Source organism: Syngnathoides biaculeatus, chromosome 13, assembly GCF_019802595.1.
Source record: "Syngnathoides biaculeatus isolate LvHL_M chromosome 13, ASM1980259v1, whole genome shotgun sequence".
In the NCBI taxonomy this organism is placed as follows: domain Eukaryota; kingdom Metazoa; phylum Chordata; class Actinopteri; order Syngnathiformes; family Syngnathidae; genus Syngnathoides; species Syngnathoides biaculeatus.
In genome coordinates this window covers 17,380,871-17,403,786 of record NC_084652.1, presented here as the reverse complement: position 1 = coordinate 17,403,786, position 22,916 = coordinate 17,380,871, and the positions used below count along the sequence as shown (strand labels likewise).

At 41.3% G+C, this 22,916-nt stretch overlaps 2 long non-coding RNA genes across 2 annotated transcripts; both read right to left on the bottom strand.

Annotated features, from left to right (window-relative positions):
- Nucleotides 1-638: 638 nt before the first annotated feature.
- On the bottom strand, nt 639-6,234 carry LOC133511266 (uncharacterized). Its single transcript, XR_009797843.1, has 2 exons — nt 5,717-6,234; nt 639-1,853 (listed from the first exon to the last, which is right to left on the bottom strand). It is a non-coding gene; the product is annotated as an uncharacterized LOC133511266 (long non-coding RNA).
- A 10,974-nt stretch (nt 6,235-17,208) lies between these two features.
- Nucleotides 17,209-22,597, bottom strand: LOC133511270 (uncharacterized). The gene is made up of 3 exons (XR_009797849.1): nt 22,360-22,597; nt 19,062-19,348; nt 17,209-17,798 (listed from the first exon to the last, which is right to left on the bottom strand). It is a non-coding gene; the product is annotated as an uncharacterized LOC133511270 (long non-coding RNA).
- Nucleotides 22,598-22,916: the final 319 nt, after the last annotated feature.

Here is a 22,916-nt window from a genome sequence, read left to right as displayed (position 1 = left end):
ACATGTGTACACAACAGGCCTTGCTAGCTAGCGTTAGCTGGTTGGTAGGGCCCAAGCCAAGTCCCATGCATGCACTTAGCCCCTGTGGTCGCGGCTAACTCTACCACATTACGGCGTGATTTGACGACACACTTGAAACGACACTATCCCAGTTGAACTTTCAACAGTCCTTGTCGAACATGTCGAACAACTTTTGATAAATGTCCACCGTTCACTTTCTTTGTTGTTTGGTTGCCCTTCAACAACCACTCGTACCTTGCACTCCCTCTAGCCTTTTTTCTTTCTCTCCTTCTCCTGGTCTCCTCAACACGTCACTTCCTGTCCTTCTTAAACAATGGTTCCAACAATAAAAAGTATTTCTTTTTCACAAATGAATCAAACACATTTAAATACAAATCCCTCCAAAAGAAAATAAAGTCAGCACACACAGTTTAACAGATATTCCACCACATTGCATAAAGAAAACCTATGACCTAATTGCTACTCTATTATACTGAAATTTTACCTGTACCAACTTTTAACTGGGTTACATGTATATAAACATTTTGCCATCAAAAGACTGTTGTTAGACCATTATTTTTGTTTTATACTTTTGAATTGTCACGAAAGCAAAGAGTATTAGCATCATAGTTGCTCTTCAGTTTTTCTTTGTTGACGTTTTGCTCAGGAAACAGTTTTTGCTGAAGCAACCCATGTTATTACTACTAAATGTAATTTTTTTTTTTTTTTTTAACCTGGTGAAAAAAGAAAGTACTTTTATGGTAGGTTGGGTGCTTATGTTGTCATTTTGTGGGCTTTGGTGGATGGCTTGAAATGTAAATAAAATATCTGGGGAACTCTGTTTTGAAAACATCTGTCAGGGTTAGCTGGTTCCTGTGTTGGACTTCATCTGTGAAACTAAAACTGGCAGTCAAGGAATTCATTCAATTTGTTCGTGTACGTGCGTGCGTGCGTGCGTGCGTGCGTGCGTGTGTATGTGTGAGAGAGATATGTCCAATTTGCTGGCAACCAGTTCAGGGTGTACACCGCCTCTCGCCCGAAGATATCTGGAATAGGCTCCAGCCGCCTGCGATAACCGGTCTAGAAATGGATGGCTGGGGAGGCATAGATAGGCATACAATACAAAAAAAATTAAAATAAAAATCTGCCTAGGACAGAAAAAAAACAAAGACGCCAAAAAGGACAGAGCAGCATCTGTAAGTTATTTTTAAGACACTGTTACATGTGTAATATACATATAATATGATTTATGAGTGAGCACAATATGCTGGCGTTTTGTTTTGTTTGACCAAAAATGGTAATCAGTAACACACTAAATCTATTTGCAATTTCTAATCATTTAGCATTTCCATATCTTAAATTTTGCACATTACATTTATAGATATACCAGTGTATGAAGTCCATCCCACATGAATGAGAATAAAATGCATGTTAACAGAAGAACAAAAAAGGGGGGAATTTTGAAATTCAGTCTAACACAAATGGCATCCGTAAAATATATGACTAAACAGTCACTTGTTTTGTGAGGATATCTGTGACTTACGAATGTTCTTGATGGCAACGCCTGCAGGAAATTGCTACATTTCTGTGAAGACTCATTCCTTCCCTTCTCTCTAGCCATTCTAATACTTTTGTCCACGTGAATCAGGGAAGAGTCTTTGCCACACGTGCTCACTCATTCAGCTCGTTGTTGACAACCATCACCTTGCCGACACATAGTCGAGGCATCCATGCTGTGCGGCTGTTCCAATTCTGCGTTTGAATCCAGACATGTGTGTTGCAGGCGTGCCGAGAATCTAAACTCAGACGCGCCGTCCATGAGTCATCTGGGGTGTGTTGGATCTTCTCGGGGCCTCACCCATACAAAAACAAAACATGACTTTGTTATTGTAACTCTTGGAGACATCCCTGAAGTCACATCTTCGCAATGCTAAGACATACATCCAACGTGCACAGCAGAAAAGGCTTGGAATTGTGGAAACCTAACTTTGAAACCGCAGTGCTAGTTTTAAAAGCCTATCCCAGATTTCTAACGCCAGTTTGAAACCATACCCCTAAATTGAAACATTAGCAGTTTGAAACCTACTCTTAAACTATAACGCTAATTTGAAACCCTAAACTTATTTGAAACACTATCTTAAAACCTTGCTTTGAAACCGAAACACTAGCTAAAAATCTCAATTTGAAACATCAGACCATTGTATGAAAACCTAACCATGTTTTAAAACCCTACGCTTGTCTCGAAACCATCTTGTTTCGAATCCTAACCCTTAATTTGAAACACTAGCCCTTGTTTAAATCCTGAGCCTTGCCGTGAAACCTGTCTTGGGCCATCGGTGCGGGGAAGGAAGAAGAGGATGACATAACGGAGGCCACCCATATCGGAGATGCTTGATCCTCAGGCAGGCGGCGTCCCCGACGTCCTGTTCTGTCACAAACCAACGGTGCACGGGTGGACCCAGATGCAGGACTCCAAGACGAGGACATGATGTTCAGTGGGTTTTATTATAAACCAAAGTAGTGCACAATAGCACAGTTAAAGAAGGCAGGATCCACAACACAAGAAACAATGTCCAATAACTACAAATCAACTAAAGAGCATAACTAAAAGCATGAGTGGACTATAATGGCACGGTAGCGGAGTAACCCTGGATGCGGGAAAGCATACTCCACAAACTCGCAGCTCCCAGTGAGCTAACTCCAACTTAAATACATGGTCTAATCACAGTGCCTCATGTGAAGCAGCTGTGACCGGTGACAGGTGTCAGAGATGAAACCGCTGGGAGTGGTGGCCAAGCCACACGCTTCTTGGCCATGGTCCAGCCTTGCACATGACAGAAACCCTACTTTTAAACTCGATCCATATCTTGAAACCTTACTTTGAAAAGCCAACACCATCTTGAAATCCCAATTTAAAACACCTGACCCTCATTTGAAAACCTACACCGTCTTGGTATTCTTGTATAAAACCTTAAAACTGACTTGAAACCAGATTTTTAACCCTTGCATGAAATCTGACATTTACCGTTGAGTGAAATCATAAACCAGGGAAGAACCCTGTGTTTCAAACCTTCACCCTGTTTTTCAAATCTTAGGCCTTGTTCAAATCCCTAAAGCAGATTTAAAACCCTAATTTGGAACCCCAGCGGAATTTGATAAACCAGTCATGTGGAAAATATTAACACTAACTTGAAACTATTATTCATCATCACCCTTGTTGTAAAACCAAAGCCAACTTTAAAATCCTGACTTTGACATTGACGAATGGTACTTAGCTTAGGTGTGTATATATACATCCATCCATCCAATTTCTTCGCTGCTTATCCTCACGAGGGTCGCCGGGAGTGCTGGAGCCTATCCCAGCTCTCAACGGGCAGGAGGCAGGGAACTGGTTGCCAGCCAATTGCAGGGCACATGGAGACAAACAGCCGCATTCACAATCATGCCTAGGGGCAATTTAGAGTGTCCAATTAATGTTGCATGTTTTTGGAATGTGGGAGGAAACTGGAGTGCCCGGAGAAAACCCACACAGGCACAGGGGGAAATTGCAAACTCCACACAGGCGGGGCTGGGATTGAAGCCGGGACCTCAGAACTGTTAGGCCAACGCTCTACCAGCTGCGTCACCGTGCCGCCTGTATATATACATAATTTTTATTTTTATTTTTTTTTTTTTGGGGGGGGGGGTGAATTTAACATGAGCCTTCCAATCTATCTGGTTTTGCTTTCATGTAGTCAGCAAACATTTATGGCAAAAGAAGAACACGTCCATTTTCACTTCTTTCCATTGTCTCATTTCAATGTTTAAATCCAAACATTCATGAAAAATATCTTTTACTCCCCACAACACAATTATACAATGCATTATGGCTGACGCAGCCACGGAACCACAGATGGACATTAGCATAGATAATGCTTCATTATGCTAATTCCTTTGCAATCATTTTAGCCCACTGACAACATGTTACGCCTAATGAATATTTAAAGCTGTGGCGGCGTTCATTCTCGTTATTTAGTCGTCACACTCGTCATTGTGTAGATTAGAAGGTCACATGTTCAAACCTTTTTAATTGGGTGTATCCTGCCTCTCGCCCAATTAACAGGGGTGTCAAACTCATTTTAGTTCAGATGCCAAATCTACCCCAATTTGATCTCAAGTTGGCCTGACCAGTGGATTCATGGATTCATATTGCACATTGTTTTGTTGCAGATAATTACGAGTACAATGTGAAAATATTCACATTGACCGATTATCGTTGCAAATGTTCCTGCAAATCATGGCGGCAATCTGAAATGTCCTCATGTCACAAGTTATTACTTGTAAACAAACAACTTCATCCATCCATTTTCTGACCCGCTTGTCCTCACAAGGGTCGCAGGAATGCTGGAGGCTATTCCCAACTATCTTTGGGAAGGAGGCGGAATACACCCTGAACTGGTTGCCAGCCAATCGTAGGGCACATAGAGACGGACAACAGTCGCATTCACAATCACATCTAGGGGCAATGTAGATTCTCCAATTAATTCATGTTTTTTGGATGTGAGAGGAAACCAAAATGCCCGGAAAAAACCCTGGCAGGCACGGGGAGAAGATGCAAACTCCACACGGGCAGAGCCAGGAATTGAACCCACGGGGCTCCAGAATTGTGAGGCCAACGCCTAAACCATGCTAAACCGTGCTGTCCAAAACAATTTCCATCCATTCATTTTCTTAGCCGCTTATCGTCATAAGGGTCACGGGAGTGCTGGAGCCTATCCAAGCCTTCATTGGGCAGGAGGAAGGGTACACCCTGAACAGGTTGTCACCCAATTGCAGGGCACATAGAGACAGACAGCTGCACTCACAATCACACCTGGGGGCAATTTAGAGTCTCCAATTAATGTTGCATGTTTTTGGGATCTGGGAGGAAACTGGAGTGCCTGGAGAAAACCCACACAGGCACAGGGAGAAATTGCAAACTCCACACAGGCGGGGCCGGGATTGAACCTGGGACCTCAGAACTGTGAGGCCAACACTTTCCAGTTGATCACCCGTACTACCCCAAAACAACTTATGAGCTCCAAATTATTTTAAACCTCCTTATCTTTCTCCATCCATATGGAAGCAACCCCAACAGACCCATTGCACTTTTTATAAAGTTGGAACTTTTCAGACATAGGGTGAATTTATCCACAAACTTTCTAAATGTATACTTAAAAACACGTGCAATTTGTGGCAGTGCAATGGAAGTTATCCACTGACATTTTGCAATATTCAGTGACTTTAAACATTTTCACAAAATTGACTCTTCACTGTGCGAGGTCGTCACAGCATGTTATATGAAGTAGGCTAATTTTACTCGGCGGCATGGTGGATAAACTTGTAAAAGCGTTGGCCTCAAAGTTCTGAGCACCCGGGTTCGACCCTGGCCCTGCCTGTGTGGAGTTTGCATGTTCTCCCCGTGCCTGCGTGGGTTTTCTCTGGGCACTCCGATTTCCTCCCACATCCCAAAAACATGCAACATTAATTGGACACTCTAAATTGCCCCTAGGTGTGTTTGTGAGTGTGCCTTTGTCTCTATGTGCCCTGCGATTGGGTGGCAACCAGTTCAGGGTGCACCCCGCCTACTGCCCGTTGACAGCTGGGATAGGCTACAGCACTCCCTGCGACCCTCGAGATGATAAGTGGCAAATAAAACGGAGGGATTATTTTACTACTGAAACTTTGCATTACTTACCCTTCACAAGAGCATCAATATCAGGTGTCCAATCTTGAGTAGCAGAAAATTCCAGAATGTAATTGAAGTGGTAATTGGTCAATAACACAATCTTCAGTGGACAAAATTAGCAACAATACTGGTAGCTACTTTTACTATAAAATTCACATTTCCTCTGTCCTTACTGGCAGGATTGACCCACTGACAGAACAGATTGAGCCAGCAGGCCGTATGTTTGACATGCTGGGTACAGAAGATGGATGGATGAATGGATGGCTAACTTTTCCAAGAAAAGCAAACACATTCCAGCGTTGATGGACAGTGATAGCGCTCCCTGTCACTAGAGGGCAAGAAACGGGATCCTTTCTGGAACACAGATCAACCACTGGCATTTTTTTTCCGGATAATGCATCCATCTCTCCATTTCCATTAACTAATATTTCAATACAACAATACATGTAGCCATGTCTTGGAGGAAAAAAAAAAACAACTTTACTTATTCTGGTAAGGCAATGGAGAACAGATTCTAATTTGCAACACCAACGTAGCAGCAGGCAGTAGAGTTAAAAAAAAAAAAGCAAGATGAAAGCTAATACAAATACATAGAAAACAAACTATACAGTGTCATACACTTACATAATACTGTACATCATAGTGCATGGGAAATAAAAACTTCACAGCAGGCAAAAAATGGGAGTAGGGATAGCACTAGCTTTTTAAAAATAATAGTGGGATCATTGAGATGAGTTAATTTGTTGGAGTCATTCAAAAGATTGACCACAATGGTTTTGGGAAAAGGTTAATAAAATCGTTGTGTGGACGGTGGCATGCATGATGAGCAGCTTTATCCTCCGCAAAAAATACATATTGTTGCAGGTTGGTTAAGACCATCTTCATGTTGCACAATCAAATCTAAGTGTATTGTTTGCATTATACTGCCCCTAGTGGCCAAGATGCACACAACAGAATGAGGCCCATTGAAATCAAGCCCTAATTCATTATGCGAAACTAATTAATTACATTTTATTTTATTGTTACTACTGTCTTTTTATAACAACACTATAGCATTATATTTGTAAAAAGGCAGCAAACCTTTTTTGGCTGTTGGTTTTGGGGACTAGGAACGGATTAATGGCACTTCCATTCATTCCGATGGAGGAAAGATAATTTGACTGTTTTGAATAACAGGAACCAACAAGTTAAACTTCAAGGCTCCCCTGTACACTGTAAAGATTTATTTCTTTTGGCTCCTAGAATTTGTCAGTATTAACATATTTTCAAGGGAATTGATTGAAACTTCAAAGTGTGCGCTGCTCTAATGGTCCATCAGGCTTTGAATTAAATACCGAATGGTATCAGGTGGTATCGACCACAAACTACTGTGCCATTCCCTTTGACTTCATTTAGTCTGTCTTGCTGGAATGTTCTCTCTCGTTCTCTTACACGCTCGCACACACATAGATTATGTCGCGGCTGCTCTTTTTTTTATTGCAGAGTGCGGGGTTAAGTTTCAAGCGTGTCAGTAATGCACTGGAGTGGAGCGCGGAGACGATGAGGCTGATGGCTAACACGATTACTTTAATGCTTCTCCGCGTGGTGGGAAACCAGATTAAAATTTGCCCTTTTACATGGTGGACGAACGAGCACGCCACGTAATCCATCTTGATCTCATTAGGAGGGCAGGGCTGTTGTGTTTTTTTCCCCCCCTTTTCACTAAAATGCTCCTTAAGATGCTGCCGCAGGAATGCAGAGAAGCTGTTTTGGTTGCAGACGCATCCTAATTTTCTGCTGACTCAGGGTCGTGGGGGCTGGCCACATATTCTATTTCTTTCCACATTTAAGAGGGAAATGTTAAAAAAAAAGTGGGGGTCTAGTATCACGGTCAAGGCGATGCGACATTCCATTTTTTTCCACAATGAGTCTATGTAATTCACTTAATAATTATAATTTCAAAAATCACATTTGTTTTGTAAAACTAACATAGTCGTCAATTGGCATATTGCGGTTCACTTTTTGTGGTTTCACTGTAAAGTCGATTTTCGAATCGCATATATATAATTTTACATACCGGATTCTTCACTAGCTTGCAGGATTTAAGGGTGAGATCATTTTTCCACATGGACTTACGTTACTGCAGACTCATGAAGCCACAAGGGTGGGGGAAAAAGAGGAAGAAGGAGGCGAAGGAGGAAAAAGAGGAAACTGTGTAAAAGATTAGAAAGTCCAGAGTTTGGGATCATTTCACATTTCAGAAAAAGAAGGTAAGGTGAAATGTGTTTACTGGAAAGCAGAACTGGTTTACACGATATTGATAAAAACAGTTGGTAACAAAATTGACAGAAGAACAACAACAACAACCACATCTGACAAGTAGTCACCACGTAGTGACTGGCTAACTAGCAGCTTAGCCAGTAAACAGCAAGTCAACCCTTCTCTTTATTTGCTGAAAGCGCTGACGTGGATGACACTTGTTTCATTGTTAGAAATATCAGCATCTGGAGTATATTACAGATTTTTCTCTATTGCCGGGGGTTTACCAGGTTTACCATTTTAATCAAATCAATCATCAAATCATTTTATTCCCTTCCTCCTTCCTTTTCAATGATTTCCAACTTCAGCTGTTTTGGGACATTTGCCCGCGGCTGACTGGCATCCACTTCAGGGTGTAGTCCGCCTTTCGCCCACAGTTACCTGGAATAGGCTACAGCACTCCCATGACCTAAGCGCCTGGGAAAATAGATGAATGAATGGATGCGCTCCAGTCTCAGGTCTCTATGTTGTAACTATAGCATATCTACTCTTTAGCACGGTAGCATTAAAAAAATATGTTTTTGTAAATGTAGTAATCATACCCAGTCATTTTAAATAAATAAAGTTTATTTGTGTGATAGGAGAATAGTTTTCAGCTTTTACATTCTCACATCTGATATTTCATTGCCTCACTGGCCCATTGCTCTCCATGTAAAGTACCCTGGGAGAACTTCTGTTGTGAATTGGCTCTATACAAATGGATTTTCACTGGGTTGAACAGAATTTTTGGGCCAGCGGTATGATCCATTCAAGGAAGGTTTGTGTCAGGGACAGGAGAGGGAGGATCAAGTTTCACTACAGCGTGAAGAGTTGTGATCTCTGCGCTGTTTACATAACATTCAACAGCCTGGCAGTGTTTGGTATGATAGGGGGCGCCATCTCATAGTCTATAGCAAAGGTTTGTGTGTCGGGTGGGGGAAGGCGGGAGGGTCCTCACTTCCTATGGTCCACTTTTAGTTTTTGCATGAAACTTGAGCACAACGAGCTGTGATTTATTTCTGCTTCAGTTTTTATTCCAGGATTCAGCATCACAACCCAACGCCCCAAAAAAAAATAAAGATCTTTTTTCCCAACATTGGCCAAAATCCAGCAGCCCTGCCGAGGCTGAAGCGTTGAACCGGAGCTTCCAGGATGTGCTCAGCCCCCAGCGTAAAACCATAAAGACCTCATGTAAAATAAACGTTGGAAAGAGAGTGTTTACGAGTGCGCTGGCTTTTGGCTCACAGCGTTTACGTTCATCTATTACTGAACAACTTTAGCGAAAGTAATTGAAAAAGAAATGGTCCCATCCACGATCCAGGGGTTAGAATTGGAAGTGAGGAAAATAGAGTTGGACCAAAGTATTGCAGTACATACAGGAAGTGTGAAAAACAAGAACCTGGACAATAGTATCGGGACACATTGCGAGTGACCAGCCAAAAAAAATGTGGTCAAAAGACACCCACAAAAAAGGAAGCAGGAGAAAGATGATCATAAGTTTGGTTACATCTCTCAGAGGTTAAAAAAAATGAAGAGAAAGTCACATTTGGACAGGTCTACTACAGCAGGGGTACCCAGACTTTTTTACCCCAAGATCTACTTTTCAAACAGCCAGCCTACCGACGATGATGAGGCGGCAGGGGGGGTTGATGATGTTCCCAATGCTATGTTACTAATGTTATGTTATATATTATACGATATAAATATATATGTATATTTAAAATACAGAATTTGCTTTTTGTGCATTGTATTGGCTGTACTTTCATCCTGGATCAGGCTGTGCCAGGGTGGAATTTTAAAATTACACACCATCTCATCCTGCACTTTCTACTTTGGCTTCAGATCAGACCTTTCCCACTTGGAATAGAGAAAATCTCATCAAGTTTAACCACTTTTTCTTCAACTATTCACATACTCCGACAGTCATTGCATCTTAAAACAACACTATTTCTTTTTTAACGTTCTTCATTAATATCGAAAGTAAACCTAAGCAGCATGTCTAGCTCGTCTTTGCTCTACGTTGCCCAGACTGTGTTGTGAACTAAAGCAGCAGTGGTGGACGCTGTCATTATAAAACACATTGATGGGCTGCGTAAGCGACGCATTGAGGACCCCTAACCTACAGGAACTGAAAAGTAGAGAAAATTGGTGTTAAGTACTGGGGCACCTACAGAAAGCAAAACCCTGGACAAAAGAATTGGGACACTTAGAAGAAGTGAAATGTTGAGAAAAAAACCTGTACACTATATAGATTTGGGGAGGAAAATGGAAAAAAAAGGTGACAACAGTATTGGAATTGCGATTGACTAAAACAGTCATAAATTTTGGTAAGTTAAAAAGTAATGAAAAATAAAAAATAAATCAATTGGATTTTGGACAAAATTATTGGGACATATACAGGAAGTGAAACGGCAAGAAAGTGTGGATTTAGAAAAAAAAAATCAAATATAAATGTGTGGGGGAAAGAAATTGAGACACCTACAGGAAGTTGATAAAATGTTGACAAAATTATTGGGACACTTCCAGGGTTGAAAAGTAAAGAAATATTCCATTTGAAGAAAAGTATTGGGATACCTACACACTGTTAACAAACTTTACGGAACCTACTCCTCCTTTGGGACTACATGTAGCAAAAATGCCGAAGTGAGGCAAAGAAAAAACAAAACTGGAAAGGCAGTGCAAGTGACAAACTCCAAAGATAGAAGTTCCCTAGGTAGTTAAATTTTGGTAAATATTGAATGGACTGCATTTATATCGTGCTTTATCTAAAACCTCACAATGCCCAAAGCGCTTTACAAAGACTCATATTCACTCATTCATACGTGCATTCATCAACCAATTATAGTACAACTCCTGTCAGATGAAGTCATATTCCACAATGGATTCAGTTCACTCAGGTGCATTGCATACAGTACGGAAAAATTAAGCGGTATCCATGGTAACAGCGTGTCACCTTGGTATTTTTACTTGTGGGATTTCACTATTCATCACGCCGCTATTCAAACAGCGTCAGGCATGGACGTCTTCTCGCCGTGAGCGTCCATACACTCCAACACGGTCAAATATCTCATTCGTCTGCCACCAAATAATTTTCAAGATTTCTGGTGTGACGTGTTTTTATGGCTCAAAGGACAAGAACTTAGCTAGTTTATTGGAGGTCAAGGAGCTCTTGATGCATTCAGGCGTAAGACATGCGACTAATTGAGAGACCCAGCAGACGTTGATGAGTTTAACCGTGACATTTGGCAGTTTAACTCGAGCTACAGATTAACTACAAATTGGTAAACGCGTTAAAAAGTGACGTAAATTCGGATGGGCTGATATGTTTGATGGATTATTTCATTTTTTATTTTTTCATTTCCTAAAACCAATGACAACCACATTTGATGTAGCTTACTGTTAGATAAATACTTCTTTGGACTTTGAAAATCCACGTAGTCTAATGCGTTTTTATTACATAGTCATATATATATATATATATATAAATTCTGTTCCTATGTAGGGGGAGGAAAAAGTCACTTTGTTCTAGTTTTTCTCGTGTCGTATTGCTTTGCTGTGATACAAAACACAATGTCGGTCTGGAGAGGGTTAAAGCAGTTGCATTAGACAGAAGATAACTAAATGGCTGTTCATGTTTGAATAAAGGACCTAGATTATAAAAACTGTTTCGCACTGCTTACCAGCCACCAACCTGTTTGGTATTCCAACTGTCTCCTTGCATGCATATTTTTATTAAATTGTTGCTCTTTCCTTTTCTCACAGTGCTTCTCTGGTCTCTTGTCTACTAAAAGGTTTAGATTTTTTCCCGTGACAGTTTTTATCTTCAGCTGATTTATTGACACAAAAAAAGTAGACTTGGATTCGAGAATTGCCATTAAACTTTGAAAACACTAAATTGGATGTAAGATGTATTGTTTTTTTTTTCTTTTCATTTTTTTTACATGAATGATATTTTTCACATTCGTGAAACCATTCTGAACAGGCAAAAGATGGAAGTGGGCCTTCAAATATTTCCGTTTTGGATGTAATAAAAGCGATTGGATGGTGGCTGTGTGAAGGGGAACAACAGAAAGTCGGGAGAGAATAATTTCTACTGGCCTGTCGTGTTGAAAGCCATTGTCACTGTCCAACACCTATTTCGAGTCATGCCAGATGATAACTTTAACATCATCTTATTATCAGATTGATGATTTTACACAAACACAGGAATGTCCCGAACATCACCGGGTCTGTGTAAAAGTCACAACTGAAAAACTGCTACTTGTATTACATCTCGGATCTGGCCAATTTTCCGGAAACTTCTCGTAACGTACGACCTTGGTCAGCGCTAATTATGTGAATAAGGACCAGTTTCCCACACCCTCCACGTTCAAACCCAAACCAGGACTGTCGTCGCAGTTCCCTGGGAGACATTTAATGAGGCAGCAAACTGGAGAAAGAAGCAATCAGAACAGTGGATGAACCTCCAGGGACAGGACCCGCTTCGCTGAAAAATGTTGCGTGCATGCTCAGATTCTGAATATAGTTGCCGATCAATGCGGTCGACGAGGACAGCAAGTGGATATGTCTTTGCGGGCCTGTAAGACAACCAGAGAAGACTGTGCCAGTAAAGCAAACTGAACACATGTAGAAGTCTAGATCCGTGTGTGTATAAGCAAGACTAAAGCACCACTATTGACTGTGACATTTTCATCTTTTTTTTTTTCGTGACGCTGCAGGAAACTTGGAGCGGATCCATCTTCTATTTTGGGTAGAAACACAAAAGGCTCGCTTCTAAAATGTCACCGTGACTTATTGAAGACAAAACGTTCCTGTTACGAAAGCCTTTGAGTTATTGCTAGTTATAAAGAATGAAACAGGAGCCTAAAGTATTTTACCCCCCAACACCAATTTGACCAATCAACATGTAATTAGGTGGGACTGTCTATAATGACAGGCCACATGCAAAAGTCTCATGAACCCATGACCTCAGTTGAACAGGAAGTCATGAATTTTCATTTGAAGTAGCCATTCTGTGGTAAATTCCAGAGGTTACGATTTAGAAACAGAATTTCCACACAAACTAGTTTCACAGATCATCACAAAATTGGGTGGAAATATCTATCAAAATATGACTCATAAAAAATTCTCAAGGACCCGTGTCAGAAATTGAAACGGAAATTCTTTGAAGCACCTGATTGGCACTCAGTCACTGTCATTGCAAAGTTTGCAAAAAATTGCCCCAGACGCCAGGATAACAGACCAACGTGAAATTGGGTGGACATTTGTTATGGTGTGACTCTAAAATGTCTCAAGGAGCAATGCCCCAATTTTATTTTTTTGGGGTGCATTCCAGAGCTCATTCGTTGAACACCTTGGGGATTTGTGCTAAATGATCCTTGGTTAGAAAGGGGTAGCCTAGACAGATGGATGATTGTAGATGTGTACAGCAATGGACTTTAGGTGGCGCATAGTGTCAAATCATATGGTGGATTCACCCAGCTTTAATTCAGAAGTATATTATTGATTCTATGATGTATTTTCATGAGGAGAATCATAATATCATGATTAAAAAAATAAATAATGACACTGCAGGAAACTTGGAGCATGACCATCTTCTATTTTGGGTCGAAACACAAAAGTCTCTCTTCTGAAATGTCACGGCGACACCGAACATAAAACACTCGAGTTCGCAAAGCCCGTGAGTTGTTACTCGTTATTATGAACATAACTGGGCCCTTTGTGAATGACATTGTCTTGTCAAGCATACCCTGAAATGCCATTTTCATGGGTACACCTTGTGAGTGTCAGACCTAAACCTTTGTCCTTAGAATTCTTTGTGGCTTCAACTTGGCATGGTGCTTGAAACATTTCTCTGGCTTCTGGTCTGCGGAGTCCATTAAACCTTGTTTACACCAGACGTGTTTCAGTTAAAAAAAAAAAAAAAAAAGCTTCCAAGTGGCGCATAGCGTCATGGCAAGGAAAAGACAAAAAAGAGTGAGGAATTGGATAGATACACTGAATCAGAACAGGGGCTTTAGACTTGCTGTGCAGATTAAGAAATGGGCTTTCCAAGTCGGGTTTCAAGAAACAGGGTTTTAAGATGGGTCATGTCTGAGTCAAAGGTTTAAGTAAGGCTTTCTTGACACCAAAACAATTGGGTAAAAACATTTAGCTTAGTTTGAAAAGCCCCTTGGAAATTAAAAAAGAATAATTGGCACGGTGGATCAACTGGTAAAAGCGTTGGTCTCACAGTTCTGAGGTCCTGTGTTTAATCCTGGCCCCGCATGCATGGGTTTTCACTCCGGTTTCCTCCCACATCCCAAAAACATGCAACATTAATTGGACATCCTAAGTTGCTCTCTGCTCATTTTTTTTGTATAGACATTGACGTGAATATTACAATATGTATTTTTCATAAAAATATCTATTTTAAAATGTATATTTAGCTGTCAGTGGCACTTTAACATCACAATGACTAGGGACAAAATTCATATAAATGTTGTCTCACAGTATCACACACTAAGTTTGGGCCTCATCGATGGGTATGCAAAGGAATCAACATGATATCGTACTGTTTTTTTTCTCTAGGTTTATTTTTGTTTTGAAAATTTGCGGCGTCTTGCGAAGGTACTTTTCATCCCAAAATGCAGATTTCTAGTGTGATCCCTTCAAAATAAAAGGCTACAAGTTTAAAACAGGAACTCAAGTTTAAACTTGCACATATAAACCGTTTGATGTGATAAAACAGTTGCAAATAACAAAGCTATATTTTACCTTTACCTAAAACATGAATTAATGAACATACCCTATTTGGTTCGTTCCAAACACATCCTTTGATAATGGTTATATAGACCCCCAATTCAAATTTTCATTTTAGTCATTGGTGCTAAGAAAACATCCATCCATCCATCCATCCATCCATTTTCTTAGGCCCTTATCCTTACAAGGGTTGCGGGGAGTGGTGGAGTCTATCTCAGCTGTCAACGGGCAGGAGGCAGGGGTAGACCCTGAGCTGGTTTCAAGCCAATCACAGGGCACATCCAGACATACAGTCACACTCACAATCACACCTAGGTGCAATTTAGAGTCTCCAATTAATGTTGCATGTTTTTGTGATGTGGGAGGATGTAGGATGCCCGGAGGAAACCCACGCAGGCATGGGAGATTATACAAACTCCACACAGGCGAGTCCGGGATTTAACCTGGGACCTTAGAACTGTGAGGCCAATGCTTTCCAGCTGAGCCACTGTGCCGCCGCTAAGAAATTTCTAAGAAGTTTCTAATTTAGACACCCTTAATTTAAACCATGCAAACATTTTTCGACCTAACCCCTAAAAGATTCAGAATCAAGAATCCTTTGCAACCAGAACAGAAATGGAGAACCGTAATCGGGACTGGACTCACTCAAATTCAAATGATGCCCAACCCTAATCGTATCAGGATGCGCAAAAAAGTCTCAATGTCCCACGCTTGAAATTCAGGCATTTGGATTCGAGGCAGACATTTTGGGGCATATACGTTGATGAACTCATGCTAAAATGCTAAATCAACAGGTTCCCTTTTTTTTTTTTTTTTTTTTTTTTTTACTAGCCCATCTAATGTGGGTGTCAAAAGTTTAAATATCATTTGCAGAATTTTCTGGTGCAAGGGGGGAGCTAATGCTCGCTTTAGTTCAAAGGGGTAATTTCAAAACTATGACATACTCACTTTGGTCAGAATAAATCTACCTTCCATTTTCAAGCTCTTTTATTATCTCGGCCAAAACAACAAAGTTCTATCTTTACCGATTTCCAAATCTGAGCCCCGACAAGACAAAGTGCGTTACAAGTCCCATCATAGACTACTTGAGAAAGGGCGACGGGTTCGCATTATTAGCTGCCGGGCTTGGGGAACAAAGGGCGGAGAATAAAAGGGAGGAGGATAATGAAAAGATCTTTGTATGGGAGGAGATCCTGATCTAATCATGCAGGAAATGAGGCTGCCTCATTTGGACTCATTTACACATCTGCTTTAATAGCGCTCAGCCATCGATTGGCCAGTGAGGAGATGATTCATTTGTTTGCGGTCTGGAGTCTTTGCCTCTTTTCCGAGCTCGACAAATGCTGAGAACTGAGAGTGATTTTCGTGCTAGAAACGAGCCACACTTGCTACTTACATGCAGTTTTATTGATGTGTGGTTGATACTGCAGAAAGTCCTTGTGGAAAAGAAACCTTTTGTGGTAAAGTGTTTTCATTCTGAAGAGACTCATAGATTGACTTTACACTTCAAGTTCAGCTTTTAGGCCTTGTCTAAGGTATTAAACTACGGTTAGGTTTTAAGAATAGGGTTTGACTATTGCGTTAGGGTTTAAAGCAAGATTTACTGGGTTTCAAGACAAAATCAGTTTCTTTTACTCCTTCAAAAAGGACTAAGGGTTTCAAGTTAGGATTTAGAGATTAGATTTGGGTTTCAAATTGGGGTTGCACAACAGAAAAGATTCATACTTTTGAAACGGTATCACAGCAAAAACAAGTAAAATTATTTATTTACAGGTCTACAACTAAGAAACATGCCGTCAAAGATGGTGAGTCACTAGATGGCTAAATTCATGGCTTATTTTTTACATGTTCGTGGTTCACTCCACGAAGTGGGCCATCACACACAAGCTCGACGAGACCTTTTCATACGCTTAACTCCTGAAAAATTAAGTTTGACTAATATATTCGAGGGTTGCGGTAAATAATTGGATTCAAGGTCACAAATTTGAACGTGCAACAGTGAATGTGTTAATATTTCAGGTAATAAGTAATGCTGTGTGATGAAGTTCCCACCCTGAAGAGAGTCATTAGCGCCTCCTACTGACAGAAATGTATAGCTTCAATTACTCTACGGTCCAATTTCTGTCATCCATCCTCACATATTTCGCAAACCATACTCGCAACTTTGATTTTGCATTTGTGTTATGCATGTAAACCCGCTGACATTTTCTGACATTTGTTCTTTTATCCCCCTGTTGAGAAAACATTTTAGTATTAAAAATTCCATTCATGCCTCAGTTGGAAAAAAGTGGTCTTTGAGATGCTTATGAATTTAGATGAAAATAAGCTAAAACTAATTTGCCTCTGGCTGCTTTGAAAACAGATTTCGTCTTCAGGCCTCCCTCACACGTTGACCCCCCCCCCCTTCTTCACAATATTTTAAGAAAGCAAAGTTGCTTTTTGAGTCACAGCGACAAGTCGTCGACTGTGAAGGACATGTCAACACATCGATACTCCTGCTGAGAGATGGACGGATGGATTCTGTGAACTATTTTGTTCCTAGTGAATGAACTCCCATGTTTTTTTTTTCATATGTTCAATGTGAGTCTGTGGATGAGGAAGACACAACCATAAATTGAGGAGGTAATTTGTTCAATTTGAAATAAAATTAAAAATGGGAACAAAAGTCTGTGGGCGTGGTGCAAGGAAGAATGACAAGTACGGTGAGGGTGCACAAATTGTGTGTGTGTGTGTGTGTGTGAACACTGGAGTCAAACGTAAAAATGGAAGTGAGCTGGAAGATTAGAGAAGCGAGGATTCTCAAGGATGTCGGACTCAAGGAAACGAGAGAAACAGGAACAGAAAGCCTCGAAAAGACTTTAGCTGCTCCAGTACTGACTGCAGCAAGGAACAGCGATCCCATTTGCTTCTCAACTTGCTTCTCTGCATGGGATCCAGGACCGGAGTAGAACACGATTGTTCCATCCATCTTCTGTAATGCTTATCCTCACTAGGGTTGTGGCCATGCTGCAGCCCAACCCAGCTGACACTGGGCCAGAAGTGGGGTACAACCTGAACTGGTCCCCAGCCAATCCTAGGGCACATAGAAACAAGCATTGAAACTCACATTCACACTTACAGCAGTGTTCAAAATAATAGCAGTCCAATGTGACTGACCAGATTAATCTATGTTTTCATCCACCCATCCATTTTCTGTACAATTTATCCTCACAAGGGTCGGGGGGAGTGCTGGAACCTATCCCAGCTGTCAACAGGCAGGAGGCAGGGTACACACTGAACTGGGTGCCAGCCAATCACAGGGCACATAGAGACAAACACCCAGACTCACAATCACACCTATGGGCAATTTAGAGTGTCCAATTCATGTTGCATGTTTTTGGGATGTGGGAGGAAACCGGAGTGCCCGGAGAAAACCCATGCAAGCACGGGGAGAACATGCAAACTCCACACATGCGGGCCCAGGATCGAACCCGGGTCCTCAGAGCTGTGAGGCCAACGCTTTACCAGCTGAAAAATTTTCAGACTTTTCAGCTAAAATGATCTGTAATGCCTTACAATGGAAAGCAAAACCAGAGACATGTGGCAGAAAACAGAAGAGAACCATCAAAATCGATCACAGAATAACCAGAATGGCAAAGGCTCAGCAAATTATATGCCCCAGGATGAAAAAAGATCGTCTGGATTTATTTGTAAGTACTGTGACGGTGAGAAGACATCTGTGTGAAGCTAATCTATTTACAAGAATCCCCCGCAAAGTCACTCTGTGGAAAAGACATCCAGAAAAAGCTACAATTTGCCAAAGAACACATCAACTGGCCTAAAGAAAAGTGGAGAAACATTTTGTGGATTGATGAGTGTAAAGCTGTTCTTTTTGGGTCCAGGGGCCGCAGACTGTTTGTGAGATGGCCCCCAAACTCTGAATTGACCCCTCCGTAGAAATTGCGTCATCCGCGTCGCTGACCAATCAGAGGCCAGAGATCTGCATAAATGTTGTCGTCCGCCATTACCTCTGACAAAGTCGCATGGTCCAGTATAGCTTTGTTAGCGTTTTATCACGTATTTGGGTTCCTTAACAATAGATATGGTTAAGAGGTGTAGGCACAGACTTTGTAATAGTGACGACAGGTATCCTGATAGGCTAGTTGGTGGAGTTCAATTCGTCCCCTTTCCAAAACCGAAGACCGAGTACGAAAAATGTCTTCGATGAATCAAACTTTGTGGAAGACTACTACTGTTTAGTCACTCAATGCGAATTGTGACTGACACAGCAAAAGTGTTTCCGGGCAAACACGACAACAGTCAAATTAATGCAAATGGATTTCCAGATGGGGCTTACATGTGTTTTCCTTTCTCAGCAAGCGATCCTGCCGACAGGGTATCGAACGGGAACACTTTTCATCTGGCGGCGCGTTTCAGCCCACGCTTCCAGTATGCAACGGGAAGCAGCTGTTCTGCTGAGTTAGCTCTTACATAACTGCAGAGGGGTGTGGGGGTGGGGGCTTAGAATTCCTCCAGATGTGGCGCAGCTGCTGCCCCCGTCACCCTCTGACTTGCTTTTTTCTTTTCTTTTCTTTTTTTTCTTTTCTTTTTTGAACGTTGGTGAATCATGAAACCCGGATTCACCTGTGAAAATAATCAAAGTTCTTGCATTCAGAGATCAAATAAACATGAGTATGTCCAAAAGGTAGAATCCTGTTGTTGGTTGACATACAGTACAGACTCTAGTTATTACATTGTCAATCACTATTGTACTTAGGTAATTTGGAACTCAATGGACAAACATGACTGCACCCAAATAAAACGTAAAAAGATTACAAGTTTTTTACTTGTGTAAATGACACAATTCTCTCCTCTGTGCTGAAAATAATACAAAAATACAGTAAATTAGTTTCACTAACACATTTGAATCATGTGCAACCGATGTACATTTGAATTAAATAAATACAAAGGTCTTTTCCCCCCCCGTGGGTAAAGGTATTTATCTATGTTTATATAACATGTATAATTATCCCTCTACTCAGTTAACTGTGCAAAAACAAACACACACAGACTTAAAGATGAATCAGAGACAGCTGCTGCTGTTCTTGCTTTATTTATTTCTTGTGTGTGTGTATACGCGTGTAGCTTTGTTTAAATATTAAACTGCACACGTAAAATAAATCTTTAACATCATCAAAAATTTACACTTTGTGTAAACGAGATTAAAAGATGCCCCGGGGGAGGTTTTCTTTTTTTTCCCTCTCTCTCTCTCTCTCTCTCTCTCTCTCTCCATTCTAAAGAATCTCTCAACAAAAGAAACAAGAAGAGAAAAAGGAAAACTTTCAAGGGCACAAGTCAACATTCCACACACACGCACACACATGCACACACACATAAGGAATCTGTACACGAGTGTGTTTAACTAAAATGTAGACTAGTGTTGTTAACTAGATGATAGTTAACTAGATAATGTTAAGTAGAGGCGGCACGGTGACTCAGCTGGTAAAAGCGTTGGCCTCACAGTTCTGAGGTCCTGGGTTCAATCCCGGAGCTGCCTGTTCTCCCCGTGCCTGCGTGGGTTTTCTCCAGGCACTCCGGTTTCCTCCCACATTCCAAAAACATGCAATTGGACACTCTAAATTGCCCCTAGGTGCGATTGTGAGTGTGGCTGTTTGTCTCTATATGCTCTGTGATTGGCTGGCAACCAGTTCTGGGTGTACCCCACCTCCTGCCCCTTGACAGCTGGGATAGGCTCCGGCACTCCCTGCGACCCTTGTGAGGATAAGCGTCAAAGAAAATGGATGCATTGATGGATGGACGGATGTATTAACTAGATAGGAAATACGAATATTAACTGATAAATGAAGGCCGCCACAGAGGACATTTTGTGACATTTCAGAACGCTGCTGGATTTCTCTACAAAATGGAAGGAATAAAAACTGAAAATTGAAATTAATTGACGTTAAATTCTGATGTCACAGTTTGCTGGGGAGATATCCTGGCTTTCAAGGTTAGGCTTTAAGATCGTTTGAATTGGGGTTTCAAACGCCGGTTCTCCTTTAGCGGTAACATTAGTGGTTCAAATTAACGTTGAAAATTTTGAGCCCTGCTTTGGGTTTCAAACAAGAGTAGGGTTTTAATAAATAGTTGTTGAATTCAAGTGACTGCTTCAAGTTAGAAATTATTGTTTTAAGACAGGACTTAGGATTCTCAACTAATGGTGAGGATGTCGAGCTTATGCTAGGATTTCATACAAGGTTTAGGGTGTCAAGGTTGGACTAACGTTTTAATAAGGGACTTGGGCCACAATTAGGATTTGGAATGAACGTTTTCAACGCTGATTCTAATGTCATGTTTGGTATAGGATCTCTTTCGACTTGAGTAACGTAACTATAAGATACAATTTTCAATGGTGAATATTTTTATCCATCCATTTTCTGAGCTGCTTATCCTCACGAGGGTCACAGGAGTACTTGAGTCAAGCCCAGCTGCCACCAGCCATTGTTTCTTCGCAGTGCATTCTGGGAAGTGATGTCAAATGGGGATGTGCCCGACACACGGCGTTTTAAGCACTAGCCACACCAGGGACTCCTGGCTGGGATGATCGCTGTTCAGTTAGTTCAGTGAGAGAAAGTAATGAGGATGAAGATGACGGGTGCGAAGTAACTCCAGCTGGTAATATTTCATGGTGTATGTGTAGCTACTGCTCAAGTGGGCTTTATGTCTGTCGCATCTTTTTGCTCAGCTTTCACTTGTTACATGCAGCTGTTCAAGCTCCCTGTGGGCAAAGAAGAAGAAAAAAAGTATTTCTAAATTGCCCGTAGGTGTAATTGTGAGTGCGACTGTTGTCTGTCCCTATGTGCTCTGTGATTGGCTCGGTCCAATGACAGCTGAGATAGGCTCCAGCACTCCTGCGATCTCTGTGAGGATAAGCGGCTAAGAAAACGAATGGATGATTGTGAACTACTCCTCATGATGTACCTGAATGTTACATTGTACTTTTGTACAATACTCATGATTTGTAAAAATTGTGATGTGACGTCCCTGTGGAGTGCTCGGTAGTAAATCCATAGCCCGCCACTTCATGTATGACATGCGCCATGTATGTTTGACATGTGATGTGTATGTATGGCACATGGCTCTGACAGATGTTTCTGGCACACCACAAAAAATGTGCGTTAAAATGTCAAAAAATGATTAGAAGCTAGAGGACTTGCTCTTTGCAGGTAAACTGCTGTCACAGAGCCCATGAACGCTGCCGAAGGGAACTTCAGAGAGGCCTGACTGGCGGTTGACCTTGGGCAGCCTGAGGCGAAGACCTCGAATCCCATTCGCTGAGCGTAGTTGTGAAGACAATAAACAGATGTCTTGTTTTAAAACATGTCTTTAAAATGACATTTGTCCTGACACTGATTGAATCAGGCTCGCGTGTGCTTCTTGTCAAACGTCTGACGTCGACTGTTTGGTTCTCACTGGCTTCACAAAGATGGATGGGGAGGTGTAATAAACATCTCAGAATGTAGGACAGCTATCAATCAAGAGCCTCACTATTTAAGATTTTTATGGCCTCTGTAGTTGAAGATTGTCAGGAAGACTAATGCTCAACGTTGCCCCCTGCGGCCTGTACAGAAATGACACAATACAAGTCTACTTACTTATTGCATTAATCCTCCAGGTAAATTGTTTACGCCAATGATCCTCAGGAGTGTGATGGCGGTCGCAATGCATCCGCCATGCATCGAGGCGTCGTCATTAATGAGCACATTTAGGATCTTAATTGGCAGATTAGCCCGCAGGCTGAGCTAATACAAAAGTTGCTCATCCCGTCCTGATGATGGAGGGACGGGCGGGCCCGTGATGTGTGGGGACCCTGGTCGGGATGTTTGATGGGAGGCAAAGTTTGCCCATTACGATGTAAGCTCATTTAGAGTTGATCCAAAGAAAAAGAAGATACTGCTGTGAACTTTTCACCTCCTTTAAGACATCACTCAAAAGGAAAACACAAATCCTCACAATAATACCCTCTTTGTGACAATATTCACGAGATTGTTTCCCAACGCCAAATGTTGAACATTGTTCTTTACCATTTATAATGGGGGTGTCAAAATTATTTCCACATTGTAGTTACGGTTTCCCTCACTGGGCTGTTGACTGTGACGCCATAAAAATCAATCCCCTCATCATATTTAAGCAAAAAAATGTATGAGTTTTG